General features: G+C 42.1%; 1 long non-coding RNA gene across 1 annotated transcript; it reads right to left on the bottom strand.

Annotated features, from left to right (window-relative positions):
* Nucleotides 1-466: 466 nt before the first annotated feature.
* Nucleotides 467-14,750, bottom strand: LOC113608347 (uncharacterized). Its single transcript, XR_003428349.1, has 3 exons — nt 14,604-14,750; nt 12,320-12,321; nt 467-478 (listed from the first exon to the last, which is right to left on the bottom strand). It is a non-coding gene; the product is annotated as an uncharacterized LOC113608347 (long non-coding RNA).
* Nucleotides 14,751-15,272: the final 522 nt, after the last annotated feature.

Raw genomic sequence — 15,272 nt, 5'->3', positions numbered from 1 at the left:
TACTGTTACTGTGGAAATTTTAAACTCTACTCTACGGACCTATATAGAGTTCCCCAGAGAGTCTTCAAAGAATTCTGCAGGAAATAATCTATTTGTTTGTTTATTCAACGAATACTCACTGAGTGCTGGTCAGATGTCTGACACTGGCTTGAGTATGGTCTTTGGGGAGATAGAACTGCCAAGTTCCTGGCCCCCACTCTTTCAACCAGAGCAATTCTGCTGGTATCAGTTTAATAGTTGGTGTTCTGCATAAGGAGGGCTCTGCTGCTTAAAGAAAGTTTGAAATCGTCTCTGATATAGTACCCTTGTTTAAAAGAAGTTTCTATTAAGCAAAGCTATTTGGGGGCCATAGCCTTATAGTTGTATGTGTAAATAAATTATTCATCCAGCTCAATGATAAGCATATAGTAGGCACTCTGTGTTATTCAGGGTAGGTTATATGAAGCTGCTATAACAAATGACCCCCAAATCTCAGTGGCTTACAACACAAAAGATTTATTTCTTGCTTATATGTATATTTAATTAAATTTTTATTGGAGTATAGTTGATTTACAATCTTGTGTTAGTTTCAGGTGTACAGCAAAGCCAATCCATTTATACATATACATGTATCCACTCTTTTTTTAGATTCTTTTCCCATATAGGCCATTACAGAGTATTGAGTAGAGTTCTCTGTGTTATATAGTAGGTTCTTATTAGTTATCTATTTTATATATAGTGGTGTGTATATGTCAATCCCTCAGTTTATCCCGCCTCCCTTTCACCCTTGGTTACCATAAGTTTGTTTTCTACATTTGTGACTGTATTTCTGTTTTGTAAATAAGTTCATTTGTACCATTGTTTTTAGATTCCACATATGCACAATATCATATGATATTTGTCTTTGTCTTTCTGACTTACCTCCCTCAGTATGACAATTGCTAGGTCCATTATTTCTTGCTTATATTGTATGTCCATTGCACATCTTTTGTGGCTCTGTTTACATATCCTCCTACTTTGGGACTCAAGCTGACAGAGCAGACTCAAGCTAAAACATTGCTGGCCCATGGCAGTGGTAAAAACAGAACATGGCAAAACTTACATTGCTTCTTACAGCTTCTGCTTGGAAATGACACGTCACTGCTACAGACTTTTCACCTGATGTCACTGGCACAGGGAAATATAATCTTTCCATAGGGAGGGGCAGCAAATATTTGAGAACGATCATGCAAAGTGCTATAGTATTCAGTAAATATTTGTCAATTAAACAACTTCATACAATAAATAATCATGTACCAATGCATTCTCAAATCCCAACCCTATAAGCCATTATCTCTGAGTAGAAGTCCACGATTGTGTGCTTTTTTGAATTATGAGAAAAGCTGAAATGAGGTTAAAATAATCTTGAGATTTTTATTACTACAACTAAGTAAGAACTTCCCTCCATCATTGGGTAAAGAAACCGCAATATCCATTCCCTCAACCCTACATCTATTGTGTCTTTTCAAAATAATATTAGAAGGAAAAACGTCTGGAACTTCTAAAGATTTAGAAGAAATTCACATCAGCAGAAAGCCAGGCTGTAAATCCCAAGAAATGGAGGAGCTTAGTTCCAGAGCCAGATTGTATAAGACAGGGCTTAAAAAGTAATCTCGAGCTATCCTATGTAAAACTCATTGTCTGCCAAGAGGAAGCCTCAAAGGGGGTTGCAGAGAATGAAGTAATGAAATGGATTCCAGACTACCATCAGGAGTTTCTTGATTCAAACAAGACCAGCTTACCGAATCATGCTCTGTGTGAATCTATGATTTCCCTCTTTCTGCAAAAAAATGAAGGAAAGCATATAGATATTCTTGCTGGAGCTGGAATACATAGAGAAGAGATGCTTATCTGTGCAAAAAGATACATAAAGGGAAGCTATGACTGGACTCTGCAGTGCAAATGGCAGAAGTTAGATTCAAACTGCTTTTAGAGAAAGGGAATAATACTGGTTCTCAAAGCTGAAAAGCCCAGAGATGGATTTGGCTTTAGGTATGGCTGAATCCAGAGCCTCATGTCATGTTGTGTCATTTCTGTCTCTTGTCTCTCCTTGTTTCTGTTTGGCTTTATCCCACAGGCTGGGTTACCCCCATCCAGGTTGTCCTCACCAGGGCCTTGACCTGTGCATCCCACACCTGCCTTGGCTGGGCAGTCAGACATCTCTGGAGCTACCTGCAGCCGAATCAGGTCTTAGGCTGCTGCTAGCCTGTGTCTATCCTTCTTCTGCAGCTGATCTGGGCCTCTTTGCGAGTATCCACTGAGGTGCTCTAGCTCTCATGCTCTGCCATTTGCTGCTTCTGCAGGGCATCAGCGTGACTTAGCATAACTCAGCTGATGCTGCTGTCTCTGTAGGCTTTGCCCACAGGTTTTTCATATGCCCGCATCATGGCCCCTGCCGGAGCATGCCCTACCACCAGGATACTTTCCCAGGCCACCACCAGTGAAATCTTTAGCAGTTGAGCTGCTGCTTTGTGACCTACCAACCCAGACAGCATCCTCTTCGCCCACCACGTGGTGGATGAGGTAGTCACAAATCCCCATCTTTCTGCCTGTATTGTCTGACCTCCCTTGGCATCGCTTAAGCTTCCTCCCAGAAGCAGACATTGAAATGGGCTTAAGCAGCAAGGTTTTTATTAGGGCAGATGCCTGTGAGAAAATGGGGAAGGCGGCCAGGAAAATTCAGGAGAATCAGCAGACCTCAAGAGAAGGGAGGGAGGGTTGGGTGGAAAGGTCCCAGACCGACAAGCAGTTTAAGGAAGATTCTGCAAGGATGCCAGGTAGTTCTTGAGCCCACCTGGGGGTCGCCCATCTCCCAGGCAGGACCAGCTATATTATATGTAGGGCCCGGTGTGAAATGAACATGCAGGACCTCTTGTTAACAAATTTTTAACAGCAGAGCATTCAACCAAGTACGGGGCCCTTATGAGTGGAATGTTCTGTGTGACTGCGTGGGTCTTGTGCCGGTGAAGCCAGACCTGCTCCCAGGCTGCCTTAGTATCCCCACTGTGCTCAATCACTGCCGGGGAGTAGCTCATGGGAAAATGGGTGGCCTCAGTGCCACACAGCGATAGATTTCAGAGCCCAGGGGGTGGGGCCCTTTTTGTGTGTGTGTGGTTATTTATTTTTGTCTCTTAAGAAGGTTGAGGATGAACATGTTATCCTCTATTTCCAGCTAATCCTTTAAAATGACACTTTAATCCTGATGCAATTTATTTGTATGAATGGTGTGAAGTGGGGATTTAAGTTTTGCCCTTAGTTGATAACCACGTGTCCCATTATTTATTGAATGGCTGGTCTTTTCTGATTTAGATGCCCATTGTGTCAAATATTAAATTCGCATCTATACGTGGGTGACAGGAAGTGATAATGGAGTTGTTTTCATCTTATTTTAGCTGGGTTCTCAAGAGAAGCCATGTCCCACTTTCCAAATGGGAGAAACAGGAAGGGTTGGCAGAAGGGTTTTAAGACTCTTAGTTTCTCGAAAATACAGGGTGCACAAAAGAGCTAAGAGGGAAGCTAGAGGAGGATCTTCCTTAGAGAGGGTGGTTGACGAATTCGGGGTCTCTTCACCCCAAAAGGGAGGTAGGGGTGCTTGCACTTCTTCCTAAGTCTAGGGAAAGGGGATCCCGTGGGACCACCCAGAGAGCTTGCTGTGCATGTCCCACAGCTGGGGTGACGCGGTAGGCTGGTGTTTGACTCATTCCAGAAAAACCTTAAGCTCAAGGATCTGCAGCTGCTCTGTGCGGCAAGGGCAGGTGGCCACCTTGCCCCGTTCCCCCTCCTTCCCCTCCCAGGGCTGCCCTCAGCATCTCCACCCTCCTGGGCATCACAGAAGCCAACTTCCCAAACGGCACCAACTTGGCTCCTTGCCCTCCGGATTCCCACTGGGTCTGGGCATCGGGGAGAGTGGACAGGGAGACACAGGTGGGAGCATGTACCCCCAGCCGCCTCCCCACTGGGCACGGTTTGTGGAAGGGCTGCCATCCACAGCTCCACACCCCTGCTGCCTCTCACTCCTTCAGGCCCAGGGGTGAGAGGCGCTCCTGCTTTCCTGAGCTCAGAAGGCTTCCCTTCTCTGCTGGCTTCCCTCAACGCTGCCCACACTTTTATGGCTCGTCCTCCCTTCATTGAATCAGCTTGCATTTCCCTTCCGAGTGGGCCATCTGTTTCCCATGGGGAGGAACCTCGATACAATGGCTTTTTATCTTTTGGAAGAAGATCTTTATTCATTTCTTTTTCCTAATTCAAACTTTTTTTATGCTGAGTGCAGAAAACTTGGAAATTAGAAATGCATTGGAGAAAAGTTGGAGGGCTTAGCCTGACTGTTCTGTTTTCTGTTCTACCCCAGTTCCTGGGTGATCTCATCCAGGCCCAGAGCTTCAATTCATCTATATGCTATGGATCCCCAAATTTATATCCTCACCCATTCTTCTCCTCTGAGTTCCAGGTTTGTGTGTCCAAAAACCTGTTTACTATGTCCACCTGATGTCTGCCAGAGCTCCGGATCTTTCCCCGCACCCAGACCCCTACGCGACCCTCCACCTGACACTCACTCCTCATGAGGCTGGGCTGTCTTAGCCATGGCACGCACCCACCCAGCTGCCTGAGCCCCAGATTTGGAGCCACTGAAGACTGTTTTCTCATTACTCCCCTCTCCTCCTGTCCTTCACCCCCTACATTGAATCCATCATCAATCCTGCTGTCCAACTTCCAAAACAGATGTCAGATCTGTGCCCCTCTCTGCACATTGTGGCCATGCCACTTGCCCAAGAGAGCTTTGTCACTTGTCTGCACAGTAGCTTTTATAGGGTCTTCCTGCTTCCGTCTTCTTCCAAAAAGTCAGAGTTGTGTTACTAAAATGCAAATCAACAGTTGTCACCCTCACGCATCCCAGGATGAAGTCCAAACGCCTTACACTGAGCTGGAAGCGGAGCCACTGGATACAGTGGGGCAGTTTGTGTCCTGCTCTGGGCTCCTGGCCACCATGTCCAAGGGCTGATATATGGCCTGAGCCTGGGTCTGTGTCCTGCCACAGGAAGAACCTCTGCTCTTAGGAGAGGGTGCTTTTCTCCAATCTGTGCAAAGGTTCCCTGACTGCTAGGCTCTAATGGCATCTAAAGGCAATGAGCATCACGGTCCAGCACCACATCTTATCGCTCTGCCCCTTGTTTCCAGGGCTTCAGCCACAGCAAATTCCCTCCCTCTATGAACATGCTCGTCCCCAGATCTGTGCAGTAGCAGTTGGGGGGCTCTGCTTCTTGACTGTCCTTCCTTCTCGATCTTTGGGTCTCTGTCCAAATATTGCTTCTTCAGAGAGGTCTTCCCTGACCACTTGAGTAAACTGACTGCCCCAGTCAATTCACACACTAACCTAGTGATTCTATAATTTTTTTTTTTTTTGCGGTACGCGGGCCTCTCACTGTTGTGGCCTCTCCCGTTGCGGAGCACAGGCTCCGGACGCACAGGCTCAGCGGCCATGGCTCACGGGCCCAGCCGCTCCGTGGCATGTGGGATCTTCCCAGACCGGGGCACGAACCCGTGCCCCCTGCATCGACAGGCGGACTCTCAACCACTGCACCATCAGGGAAGCCCCTGATTCCATAAATATTTAACGAGTGCCTGCTAAGTGCCAGGCATTGTTCCATGTGTTGGAACAGTGACTCAGATGAGAATTCCTGCCCACATGGAGGTTATGTTCCAGTGGTGAGAATCAGAGATCAGATGAAATGGTACATTTTTTGTGTTAACTTGGCTAGGTCACGGTAGCCAGTGTTTGGTCAAATGCGTCTGGATGTTGCTGTGAAGGTATTTTTTTTGATGTAATGAACATTTCAGTCAGTAGCCTTTGAATAAAGAGGATTGTCCTCTGCTGTGTCAGCGGGCCTTGATCAGTCTGTTGTCAGCCTTAAGAGACAAGACTGAGAGGTCTCCCGAGGAAGAAGGAATTCTGTTTCCTGCCTGCCTTAAGACTGGAGACTCCAACTTCTCCTCTTTCACGGGTCTCCAGCCTGCTGGCCTGCCTTGCAGACGTAAGACTTGCCAAACACCCAATCATGTGAGCTAATTCCTTAAAGTCACTCTCTCTCTCTTTCTATGTATATCTCCTATTGGTTCTGTTTCTCTGAAGAACACTGATTAATATGATAGACAAAATAAAGAAGTAAAGTAGATTACATATACAGCAGATAGTAATAAAGAACAATAAAAAAACAATGGAGAAAAACCCATAATCTTATTTATTATTCTTCACTGTCTCATGCTGTTCTGGTTATCTTTGCTGTGTAACAAAGCACCCCAAAGTTAGTGGCATTAAACAGCAATTATTTTATTGTGCTATAAATATTGTGTATTTATTGTGCACATTCTGAGGGTGAGGAATTTGGAAAGGGCACCATGGGGATGAATATTCTCTACTCCAGGATGTCTTGGTCTCAGCTGGCAGGACTCGAGGTGGAAAGAGCAGAGGCTGCAAGAACCATATCCTGGGTGGCTCCTTCACTGACCTGCCTGGGGCCTAGGCTGGGCTGGTTGAGGGACGGCCTCCACTGAGACTGTTGACACCAGCACCTCCACGTGCCTCACCTGTGAGCTGGGTGTCTCACAGCACAGTGACTGGGTTCAGGGTGGGAGTACCCAAGGAGAGTGTTTGGGCAATGAGCATTCTGAGAACTCCAGGTGGAAGAGGCTTGGTTAACTGGGCGGTTAAGGGGGGTGGGGTAAGGAAATGTGTGAAGGTGGTCAAAGGCTACAATCTTCCAGTTATAAGATGAATGAAAAAAAAAAAAGATGAATGAGTTCTGAGCCCCTAATGTACAGCATGGTAACTATAGTTAATAATACTCTATTGCATACTTGAAAGTTGCTGAGAGGCACACCTTAAATGTTCTCACCACAGACACACACACACACACATAGCACACAAAAGTTAACTATGTGAGAGAATAGATGTGCTAACTAACCTTACTGTAGTAATCATTTCACCATATATGCATATATGAAATCATCACGTTGTACACCTTAAATTTATACAATGTTATATGTCAAATATATCTCAATAAAGCTGAAGAAAAAATTAAGGTGATGTTTTCAAACCATCTCACACATTCAGCACCTAACAGTTCCTAGTACACAGAAGATAAACAACGAGCATTTATTGATTGCATAAACAGAAAAAGCCCAAGCCAAACAAAAGAAATATCACACTTATTCTACTACCTAGAGGTAATCACTATTAAAATAATGCTTCTGCTAATTTTTTTCAATGCAGGGACTGTATACACATATGTCCTTTTTACTCAACCATCACTTCTATAAGTACCCTTAACATTATAATATTTTTCACTTAATATTAAAACTTTCCCATGTCCATAAATATTCTTCTGCACCACAATATGGCTGTGTAGTTGCACATTTTCAGAGGTACTGGACTTTACGTATTTGACCTTGTAGTATTAGGCAGTTGAATATTTCCCAGTATTTTGCTGTAAGTAAATACTGCAGTAAACCTATTTGTGTGTATGTCTTTATGCATTTTTGTTAATAATTCTTTTAAGGATAAATTCCTAGGAGTAAAATTGTGGGTCAAAAGGTATATACACTTTCAAGATCTTTCACATATATTCATTCATTATGATTTTCTCATTTCTGAGAAACCGAAACTGAGCAGTCAACAAAATCTTTCTTGCATGTTTTAAATTAGATTTATTTTCTTTAGAACAATAAAGCATACTTTTTTTTTGTCTATTCTAAATGTTGATCTTTATGGCTTTTGCTTTTTTGATTTCAATAAAATCAGTAGAGCTTCTGAAAAGCAATATTAGGAGGCTTTCTAAAAATATCCATCTTTGCAAAAATGTTCAGATTTGAAAATGAAATGTGTCCCTAGTAATTGAATCCCCCTGCAAGCCAATTCATCACAGTTCTATGTAGCAAAGAAAATTGCAGGGTGAGAGGCGTGACTGTAGCACATTACTTGTGCTACATGACTGCAAACTTGCTTGAACAAAAACCTGGAGCCTAGATGTACACAAAGAGACGATTCTAGTTTTTTGTTTTATGATAGTGATATGACATTTCATCTTTTAGAAACGATTGTTCTGTGAGTTTTAATCCTCTTAGTGACCATCTTGTCTCTTTCATTGTGACACACCTTTAGTTATATTAATGATGGGTGTTATACTGATGCATAATCTAACTTTTATAGTCTCACTACAGTTGCAGAGTAAAGAAACAGGCTATCATATCACATAACGCAGCTGTAGCTGCATTTACAATTTATCATCTATGTATAATCAAGCTCTCCCTAAGCTTGTATTGTAAGTTGTGCATGCTTAAATGTTGCACATTCTATAAACCAGTTGGTTTCATGGTACCTCATATTTAGGTTAGCCAGTGTGATGGACAACTACCTCAACCTTATCAGGAAGATGGCCTGTAAAACATACATTTATCTGTTTGTGTCTCTATCTCCCTTAGAGCAAATGCTATCAGTGGAATAAAATACTAAAGCTTCTAATTTTTAGATTAAAAATAAAGTGATTTATAGTAATTTTCTCCCCCCCCACTTTGATTGAAATATAATCAGCATATAACATTGTATTACTTTAAACTGTACAACATAATGTTTTGATACTTATATATATTGTTAAATGATTACCATGTTGAGTTTATTCAATATCCATTACCTCATACAGTTACAATTTTTTAATCTTACAATGAGAATTTTTAAGATCTACTCTTATAGCACTTTTCAAATATACAATACAGTATTGCAGTCATGATACTGTACATTACATCCTCAGAACTTATGTATCTGGTAAGTGGGATTTTGTACTTTTTGACCACCTTCACCCCTCCCTTCTACAACTCTGGCAACTACCAATTTAATCTCTGTTTCTATGAATTTGGTTTCTGTAGATTCCACATAGGTGAGATCATACAGTATTTTCTTTCTCTGACTTATTTCCCTTACTATAATGTCTTCAAGGTCCATCCATGTTGTCCCAAATGGCAGCATTTCTTTCTTTTTGTGACTGATTAATATTCCATTGTATATATACACACATTTTCTTTATCTATGCACCTGTTGATGGACACTTAGGTTGCTTCCATGTCTTGGCTATTGCAAGTAATGCTGCAATGAATATGGGGTGCAGATCTCTCTTCAAGATAGGCTTTTTGTTTCCTTCAGATATATATTCAGAAGTGGAATTGATGGGTTATACAGTAGTTCTATTTTTATTTTGAGGAATCTCCATAGTTTTCCAAGGTGGCTGCACCAATTTACATTCTTACTACCAGTGCACAAGGGTTCCAGTTTCCCTCAAGCCTTGCCAACACTTGTTATCTCTTGTCTTTTTGATGATAGCCATTCTAACAGGCATGAGGTGATACCTCACTGTGGTTTTGATTTGCATTTTCCTGAAGATTAGTGATGTTGAATATCTTTTCATGTACCTGTTGACCTTGTATCTGTCTTCTATGAAAAACATCTATTTAGTTCCCCTGCCCATTTTAAAATCAGATTGTATTTTTACTATTCAGTTGTATGAGTTCTTTATATATTTTGGATATTAACGTCTTATCTGATGCATTATTTGCAAATATTTTCTCCCATTCTGTAGATGTCTTTTCATTTTGTTGATGGCTTCCTTTGATGTACAGAAGCTTTTTAGTTTTAGTTTGATGTAGTCCCACCTTTTATTTTGCTTTTGTTGCCTTTGTTTTTGATGTCAAATCCAAAAAATAAATTGCCAAGATTGATGTTAAAGTTGTCATTGCCTATGTTTTCTTCTAGGAATTTTATGATTTCAGATCTTATGTTCAAGTCTTTAATCCATTTTGAGTTGACTGTTGTCTATGGTGTAAGATAGGGGTCCAGTTTCATTCTTTTGCATGTGCTGTCCAGTTTTCCCAACACCATTTATTGAAGCCATTATCCTTTCCCTATTGTATATTCTCCTTTGTCATAAATTGATTGGCCATACATGCATGGGTTTATTTCTGGGCTCTCTATTCTGTTCCACTGATCAATGTGTCTGTTTTTATGTCAATATTTACTGCTTTGATTACTATAGCTTTGTAATATAGTTTGAAATTAGGGAGTGTGATGCCTCCAGCTTTGTTCTTCTTTCTCAAGATTGCTTTAGCTATTCAAGGTCTTTGTGGTTACATACAAATTTTAGGATTGTTTTTTCATTTCTGTGAAAAATGTGATGGAATTCTGATAGGAATTGCATTGAATCTATAGATTGCTTTGGGTAGTATGGGCATTTTAACAGTATTAATTCTTCCAATCCACAAGCATGGAATATCTTTCCATTTATTTGTGTTTTCTTTAATTTCCTTCACCAAAGTCTTATAGTTTTCAGTTTACAAATCTTTAACTTCTTGGTTAAATTTATACATTGGTATTTTATTCTTTTTTGGTGCAGTTGAAAATGGGATTGTTTTCTTAATTTCTCTTGCTGATTTTTCATTGTTAGTGTATAGAAGTGCAACTGATTTTTATATATTAATTTTGTATCCTGCAATTTTATTGAATTTATTAGTTCTAACAGTTTTTTAAGGGAGTCTTTGGTGTTTTATATATATAGGTTCATGCCATCTGCAAATAGAAACAGTTTTACTTCTGCCTTTTTTTTTTTTTTTTTTGCGGTATGCCTTTTTTTTTTTTACCACTGCTGTGGCCTCTCCCGTTGCGGAGCACAGGCTCCGGACGCGCAGGCTCAGCGGCCATGGCCCATGGGCCCAGCCACTCCGCGGCATGTGGGATCCTCCCGGACCAGGGCACGAACCCGTGCCCTCTGCATCGGCAGGCGGACTCTCAACCACTGCGCCACCAGGGAAGCCCTACTTTTGCCTTTTTGATTTGGATGCTTTTTATTTCTTTTTCTCGCTTATTGCTCTGGCTAGGACTTCCAGTACTATGTTTAATAAAAGTGGTGAGAGTGGGGATCTTTGTTCCTTGTTCCTAATCTTAGAGGAAAAGTTTTCAGCTTTTCACCATTGAGTATGACGGTATCTGTGGGCTTATCGTATATGGCCTTTATTATGTTAGTATGCTCTTTCTATACCCAGAGTGTTGAGAGTTTTTATCATGAATGGATGTTGAATTTTGTCAAATGCTTTTTCTGCATCCATTGAGAGGAATTACAGTAATTTTCTTTGGCCATGTTATAGTAGCAGCAGATTACTATCCTGTAGCAGGGTTTATGTGCAATGACATTGTCACTATTACTGATGTTAGCTTCTAATGAACAGTACTGAGATCTTTGTTAGCAGTGGTTTCCTACTATATCTTTCTAAATTCTCGCCCATTTAACATATCCTCTTCCTATGTCAATTAAGTGACCTCCAGAATCATGAGGAATTCTTTGAAATTAGTTTGAATCTTGGTCCAGCCACAGCTTTACATCCTTGAGTATATGATGATGGGCTCAAACCTTGCTTCCTCATTAGGGATACTGGCACTTTCTCCCAGTTGCTTCTCCCAGTTGCTTCTCCCAGTTGCTTCTCCTCATTAGGGATACTGGCACTTTCTCCCAGTTGCTCTAGGAAGAAGATGAACATTTGCACCTGAAGGGGAAACACATTGAGTTTAAAAAGATAACATAAGTAACCATTTAAGATCTTTTTAAAAAAAATTGAATAAACAAATTTTTACAGATGTGAAATTAGATCATATAAGTTCATTTAACAGATTCAGTCCACATTTTGTTTTCACTGGACCCAGAAAATTTTTGTTATACCAAGGTATTTGTACTTTGTATTAGCTAGGATTTGGGGGGCTTACATTATTCAAGAATTATGCATTTGTAACAGGAGTCCTGGTTGTGTAAAGTCAACAGGGTTCCAGAGATGTCTCAGCCCTGAAAGATAACACTGGACACTTAAGACTGTCTGTATTATTTTCTGCCATTTTTATGAGGTCCAGAAGATCCTTGATAAAGGAGTTTACCCCTGTTGTTGGTGGTCTCTATCCATCACTCAGAGTGTCATGAGATGTTGCAACTTAGGGGAAAAGTTATCAGTTTTTTACCATTGAGTATGAGGATGAAGAATTCCTGCCACCTGTGAAGAATTCCAGATATTTCCATAGTCCCCACACAAAGTCTCAGGTCCACATCAGAGCTGTCTGATTCTATTTAGAGTTTGCAGAAATTGTGAAAAATATCCCCAAGATATGTTTATTCTTAATTAAAATCCCAGGAAGAGGAGTGGCCAAGATGGCGGAGTAGGAAGACCCTGAGCTCATCTCCTCCCATGGCCACACCAAGGTTATGACTATTTACAGAGCAACTACTGATAAATAAAACCAGAAGATTAGCAGAAGAGATCTCTAACCAAAGACATAAAGAAGAAACCACAATGAGACAGGTAGGAGGGGCGGAGATGTGGTTTAGTCAAGTCCCATACTCCCCCAAAGGTGACCCACAACAGAAGGATAATTACAATTGCAGAAGTTCTCCCCAGGGAGTGAGGGGTCTAAGCCCCACATCGGGTTCCACAGTCCAGGGGTCCTGCACCTGGAAGATAAGCCCTCAGAACATTCAGCTTTGAAGGCCAGTGGGGTTTATTTTCAGGAGACCTGGGGGCTGTGGGAAATAGAGACTCCACTCTTAAAGGGCGCACACAAAATCTCACGTGCTCTGAGATCCAGGGCAGAAGCAGTAATCTGAAGGGAGCCTGGGTCAGCCCCACCTGCTGATCCTGGAGAATCTCCTGGAGAGGCAGGAGGCAACTGCAGCTCACCCTGGGGACATAGACACTGGCGGCATCTATCCTGGGAAGCTAGTTCTACCATGTGGACACCGATGTCGGCAAGCACCACTTTGGAATCCTCCCTCTAGCTTACTGGCACCAAAACCTGGCCCCATACATCAGGCTTTCTGCACTAGTACTGGGAGGCCTCAGGCCAAGATACTAACTGGGCAGAGACATAGCCCCACCCACCAGCAGGCCTGCTGTCCTAAGCCCCCCTGAGCCCACAACTGCCCTGGGATCCAGCCCTGTCCACCAGAGACTCAGGACCTGGCTCCACCCACCAGTGAGCTGGCACCAGTCCTGGGATCCCCTGGGCCTCAGCCCTGTCCAGCAGGCTGATGCCAGCACTGAGACACTTTGGACCCCTCAGCCAGCTGCCCCAGGATCCAACCCCACTCACCAACAGGCCAACACCAGATTTGGGACATCCCAGACACCACAGCCAGCTGTTTTCAGGAACTGGGCCCACCCACCAGTAGTCCTACACTAGATCCAGGATCCCTGACCTCACAACCAACCACCCCAGAACCCAGTTCTGCCCACCATTGGGCCAGCATTAGCCCTGGGAACCCTAGGACCACACAACCCACAGCCGCATGATCTGGCCCCAGAAACCAGCCTCTGCACAAGGCAGGACCTGGCAACCAACCAGACTGGGGGCCAGTCATGCCTACCAGACCACCCACAGTAGTCAGCCGGCAACAACAGAAAGACACACATAGCTCACATAGGGGCACTCCTAGAGTATATGGCTTTGGTGACCAGAGAGCAGTGCACTGTTGAGATGCATAGAATGTCTCCTACAAAAGAGGAGAATGCCACTTCTCCAGGGTTGGGAAAAGTCAGCAACCTGCCAGATATGTAGAAATTGAAAAGATCAAATTAAGTAAAATGAGATGCCAGAGAAACATGTTGTAAACAAAGAAACAAGATAAAACCCCAGAAGAAGAACTAAGTGAAGTGGAGTAAGCAGTCTACCTGATAAAGACTTCAAGGTAATGATCATAAAGATGTTCAAAGAATTTGGGAGAAGAATGGATGAACAGAGTGAGAAGTTGGAAGCTTTTAACAATGAGTTGGAAAATATAAAGAAGAACCAAACAGAGATGAAGAATACAATCACTGAGATGAAAACTCCACGGGAAGGAATCAACAGTAGAATAGATGATACAGAGGAACGGATCAGCAAGCTGAAAAACAGAGTAGTGGAAATCACTGATGCTGAACAGAAAAAAAATAAAAAAGAATAAAAAGAAATGAGAACAGTTTAAGAGAACTTTGGGACAATATCAAGCTCAGTAACATTCACATTATAGGGGTCCCAGAAGGAGGGGGGGGTGGGCAGAGAACATTTTTGGAGATATAATAGCTGAAAACTTCCCTAACCTGGGAAAGGAAAAGACCTCCAGGTCCAGAAAGTAGAGAGAGTCCCAAACAGGATGAACCCAAAGAGGAACACACCAAAGCACACTGTAATTAAAATGGCAAAAATTAAAGAGACAATATTAAGAGCAGCAAGGGGAAAGCAACAAGTTACATACAAGGGAACTCCCATAAAGCTATCCGCTGACTTTTCAGCAGAAACTTTGGAGGCAAGAAGGGAGTGGCGCAATATATTTAAAGTGATGAAAAGCAAAAACCTACAACCAAGAATACGCTACCTGGCAAGGCTCTCATTCAGATTTGAAGGAGCGATCAAAAGTTTTACGGACAAGCAAATCTAAGAGAGTTCAGCTCCACAAAACCAGCTTTACAAGAAATGTTAGAGGGACTTCTCTATGCATAAAAGAAAGGGCCATGACTAGTAACATGAAAATTACAAGGCAAATATACAGTAAAGGTAGTAAATCGTCCACGCCCAAAGCTAGTAGGGAAGGTTAAAGACAAAAGTAGTCAAATCATCTATATCCACAAGAAGCAGTTAATGGATTCACAAAACAAAAAGATGTAAAATATGATGTCAAAAGCAGTAAACATGGGAGGGGGTGAATAAAATGCAGGACTGTTACAATGAGTCTGAACTTAAGAGATCAGCAACTTGAAATACATAGATGATAGACGATAGATAGATAGATAGATGATAGATAGATAGAGGTATATATTGCTAGGTACAGTGTGGGGAATATAGTCGATAGCTATGTTAATATCTTTGTATGGTGACGTATCATAACTAAACTTATCATGGTGATCATTTTGACATGTACAGAAATATCAAATCACTATGTTGTATAACAGGGACCAACATAGTGGTGTAGGTCAGTTTTACTTCAAAAACAAGCAAACAAACTCATAGAAAAAGCGATCAGATTTGTGATTACCAGAGGTGGGGGGTAGGGGTAGGAGGAATTGGATGAAGGTGGTCAAAAGGTACAAACTTCCAGTTTTAAGATAAATAAGCACAAGGGGTGTAATACATGACATGGTAAATATAATTAACACTGCCGTATGTTATATATGAAAGTTAAGAGAGTAAATGCTGAGTTCTCATC

This window comes from Aethalodelphis obliquidens, unplaced genomic scaffold, assembly GCF_003676395.1.
Source record: "Aethalodelphis obliquidens isolate GAN/ISIS:26980383/991018 unplaced genomic scaffold, ASM367639v1 scaffold1, whole genome shotgun sequence".
Taxonomy (NCBI): domain Eukaryota; kingdom Metazoa; phylum Chordata; class Mammalia; order Artiodactyla; family Delphinidae; genus Aethalodelphis; species Aethalodelphis obliquidens.
This window is presented reverse-complemented; position numbering and strand designations above follow the sequence as displayed.